Here is a 5000-nt window from a genome sequence, read left to right as displayed (position 1 = left end):
CCCCGTGAGTATAAATTCCCTCTCTTAACCAGGATATATTGGGAAGTGTTTGACTCCTTGCCTGTTCCCACCAAGTCCTTCTGATTGATGAAAGCACACAAGCGCAGCGCTGGGGAATTAAGCTGGTGGTTGTCAGTGTTTTTTTTTTCTTTCTTTCTTTCTTTTTTGGTGGGGTGGGGGGAGGGTGGGGAGGCGGAGTGGAGGGAGGGCGGAGGGATGGGGAGTGGGGTGGCGGGGAGGAGGGGAGGGGATGGTGGGGGAGGGGGGGCGGGAGGGTGGGGGGGTGGGGGGTTTGTTGCTTGTTCTTGGTGTTGGTTGAAAATGTGGTTGTTTGTTGTGATCGTGGTGATGGTGATAGTGTTAATGATGGAATGATGATAATGATATTGATATAGATAATGGTTATGATTGTGATGGTAATGATGATAATGATAATAATGATAATTATTGTAACTATAATGCTGTTACTATGACTGATAAAGATAATTACATTGATAATAATGATTATAATGATAATGATGATAGTGATAATAGTAAAAATAATAATGATAGTAATAATAATAGTAATATTAATAATAGTAATGATGATAATAATAATAATAGTAATAATGCTGATAGTGCTGGTAATGATACAAAAATGCTAATAATAATGATAATAATGATAGCGATGATAATGACAATAATAAGAATAAAGATAATGATATTGATTATGATAATGATGATGATAATGATAAAAGTTATAATAATAATGATGATGGTAATAACGATGAGGATGATAATGATAATGGTAATAGGGACGATAGTTTAGAAACAGTGAGGATAATAAAGATAATAATAATAACAATGACAATAATGATAACATCAACAAAAATGATAACAATAATAACAAAAATGATAAAGATAACTTACAAAAAGCGAAGGCGGGAGGCATCTACCAGCAACCAGATGCAGACATGTCGTATTAAATCGGAAAATTGAACGTAATGTTGGGAATGATGGACAGAGGGGAGAGAGAGAGGGGAAGAGGGGGGGGGGGCTGAGGGCAAAATAGCTGGGGAAGGGGAAAGGTGAAGGGGGAGGGAGAGAGGGGAAGGAGGAAAAGGGGACTGGAAGACAGGAAGGGAGGGGGAGGGAGGCAAAGAAGCTGGGGAAGGGGAGAGGTGAAGGGGGAGGGAGAGAGGGGAAGGAGGGGAGGGGGAGGGAGGCTGAGGGCAAAGAAGCTGGGGAAGGGGAAAGGAAAGGAGGGGGAGAAATAGATGAGGGAGGGGTGAAAGAGGAAGGAGGGGGAGAGGCGGAGAAGAAGGAAGGGAGAGAAGAAGGAGAAAGAGAAGGAGGGGAGGGCGAAGGGAAGAAGGAAAGGGTAAAAGACAAAACAAGAAAAAATAAAATAAAAAAGAAAGAAAAACAAAGAAAAAAGAAAAAGGATATAAAAAAAAAAAAAAAAAAAAAAACTAATAATAGAAAAAAAAAAAAGAAAAAAAAAAAAGAAAAAAATAAAAAAAAAAAAAAGAAAAAAAAAAAAAAAAAGAAAAAATAAAAAGAAAAAGAAAAAAAGAGCAAAACATCGTATGAAAAGGAGAATAGAGGAAATAAGAGAGGAGAAGGAGGGGAAGGAGGAAAAAGGATGAGGGTAAAGGGAGATTGGAAAGAGGGGAGGGGGAAGGGAGTGAATTGAGACCACATTTCCACTGGCAAAAGACGTTTCCAAAATTAGCAACCGAACGACATCTGATTGAGGATGCATCGGGGCCGAGATGAAGAGGGAGAGGTCGGGATGCTGCAGGAGGGAGATGTGGATCCCTCGCCAACGTATTTTACTCTCACATGCACGTGGACAGGCACATGACAGGCAGTGTTCATGATAATGGCATTACGTAATTACATATATACCTATATATAAATATATATACACATATATATTCATATGTATATGTATATATATGCATATCTATATATATATACATATATATATATATATATATGTATATATATATATATATATATATATATATATATATATATATCAATTCACATTCCAAAGTTTCTATCTATATACATATATATACATATATATATTTATGTATATATAATATATATATATATATATATATATATATTATATATATATATATTATATATATATACTTTTCTTATATATATATATATATATGTATATATATATATATATATATATATATATATATATATATATATATATATATTGATTCACATTCCAAAGTTTATGTATACACACACACACACACACACACATACACACACACACACACACACACACACACACACACACACATATATATATATATATATATATATATATATATATATATATATATATATCACAACACATTCTTAAGCTTCTAGATATTTAAGATGCGGGAGTTTGAGACAGCTAAAAGGTCAGAGTTGGCGTGTGTCTCCCGTAGACTCCAGCGCTTTGAAGCCGAGCAGGTTTTACATCAACGTCTGAGATGAGACAGACAGGCAAACAAACAAACAAAAATAAACAGACAAACAGGCGGAGCAGGAGAGGGAGGGAGAGAGAGAGAGAGAGAGAGAGAGAGAGAGAGAGAGAGGTTGGATGGGGGAGGGGGAGAGGAGAAGAGAGAAGAGGAGAGGAGGGTGGGATTTGAGGATGTGAGAGGAGAGAAGAGGGAGAAAGGAGACGAGAGGAAAAGAGGAGTGGTGAGAGAGAATGAGAGAGAAAGAGAAAGAGAGAGAGAGAGAATGAGAGGGCGGAGGGAGGGTGAAAGAAAAATTGAAAAAGAGGTACGTATTTCCGACAAAAGATGAAAACGGATAATCATCTATAGAGCTTCTCTGGTCACACCTTGAGCTCAAAAGAGACGAGAAACTGATGGTATGAACCGAGCGAGAGGGAGGGAGAAGAGAGGGAAGGGGGGAGGAGAAGAAGAGAGGGAGGGAGGGAGGGAAGTAGTGAGAATTGGAGGGAGTGAGAGAGGGGAGGTAAGGGAGGGAGGGAAGGTGAAGGAGGGAGGGAGAGAGAGAGAGAGAGAGAAGTAGGGAAGCCTGGAAGGAGGGGTAGAGAGAGAGACAGGAAGTTGGAAGGGAAAGGGTGGAAGGGAGAAAGAGAAGAGAAGGAGAGGGGGGCGGCAGAGTGAGGGAGAGAGAAAGGGAGGGAGGGAGGGTGAGAGAGATAGAGTGGGGGGAGGAAGAGAAAGATAGAGGAAGGACAGAGAGGGAAAGGAAGAGAGAGAGAGAGAGAGAGGGTAAGAGAGATAAAAGAATGGGAGGGAGGGAGGATGAGAAAGGTATAGATAGAGGAATGAAAGAAAGGAGGGAGAAAGAGAGGAAAGGAGAAGGGAAGGTAGAGAAAAGGGTGGGTGAGAAACAGAGGAACAGAAAGAGAAAGGTAGATAGACAGACAATAAGTAAGGAAGAAAGACGGGGAGAAAAAAAGGTTCTACAACGAGTAAAAACAAGAACGAAAGAATATAACTAAAACAGTGTTACAAAAATAACGGATGAAACATAAAACTAACAGACAACAACAAACATCGACAATAACAAACAACAACAACACCAAACATCAACAACACCAAACAACAACAACAACAAAAAGATTAAAACGTAGAAACAAAACAAAATCGGGACAAGTTGGCGAGGAGAACCTTGTGGAAAGTAAGATGGATGAGCTTGGTCGCGATTTCGGAAAGACTCTTGACATTTCGTCTTTGAAAAATTGACGCTTTCTAATGGATGTTTTTCTTTATCTTCTATTTTTTTTTTCTGATATATTCCTTGGGTTTATTTTAAGTGTATGTTTGTTCGTTTCGTTTCAGCTTCGTTTGTTCAAAAATTGAGGCTTTGTAATGGATGTATTTCTTTATCTTCAACAACTTTTTTTTTCTTTTCTTTTTTTTTTGGTTTCTGATATATTCCTTGAGTTTATTTTAAGTGTATTTTTGTTCGTTTTTTTTGTTTGTTTGTTTGTTTTGTTTTGTTTCTGGTGTTTTCCCTGGGGGAGAGAAGACGGGTCTTAGGCACACGTAGTTAAGAGGAAGTTTTCGTTGAGGAAAGAGATCTGGCAACACTGACACACCTCAGCATCCAGTCGTATGGCAAACGCGTCATAAGATCATTTAAGACTTTCATCGTCACTCATTTCTCGATTTCATTTTATGTCTGTGTGTCTATATGTCTGTCTGTCTGTCTATCAGTCGATCAAACTCTGTCTGTCCGTTTCTCTATCTCTCTTTCTCTCTCTCTCTCTCTCTATCTATCTATCTATCTATCTATCTATCTATCTATCTATCTGTCTATCTATCTATATGTCTATCTATCTGTCTATCTATCTATCCATCAATCTATCTATCTGTCTATCTATATCTCTCTCTCTCTATCTATCTATCTATCTCTCTCTCTCTTTATCTATCTATCTATCTATCTATCTATCTATCTATCTATCTCTGTTAACTTGGTTACCACAACTTTTTTTCTTTTCCTTTTTTTGATAATCTGACAAATATAAATATATATAAAATCAGTATATGCCATTGACCGAAAATATTTCAAATTGATTTTATATAATAAGCGAAAAATGGCCATAAAAAGAAAAAATATGCGTCCCAGACTTTAAAACACTAACAGTATTTCCCAACCCGTGTTTTGGACAAGAGACATATGGCTCAATTTGAAACTGTCCGTAACACAGAGATGTGTATTTTCTCTCTCTGTCTATCTATCTATTCATTTATCTATCTATATATCTATCTATCTACCTATCTATCTATTTATTTATCTATCTGTCTATCTATCTATCGATCATCTATCTAGCTATTCATTTTTCTATCCGTCTGTCTATCTGCCTATTTATCTATTCATTTATCTGTTTATCTATCTATTCATTTATCTGTCTATCTATCAATCAATCTATCTCTCTATCTCTCTCTCTCTCTCTCTCTCTCTCTCTCTCTCTCTCTCTCTCTCTCTCTATCTATCTCTCTCTCTCCCTCTCCCTC

Source organism: Penaeus japonicus, unplaced genomic scaffold, assembly GCF_977035675.1.
Source record: "Penaeus japonicus unplaced genomic scaffold, GWHDUDI00000001_assembly GWHDUDI00000034, whole genome shotgun sequence".
Taxonomy (NCBI): domain Eukaryota; kingdom Metazoa; phylum Arthropoda; class Malacostraca; order Decapoda; family Penaeidae; genus Penaeus; species Penaeus japonicus.
This window is presented reverse-complemented; position numbering follows the sequence as displayed.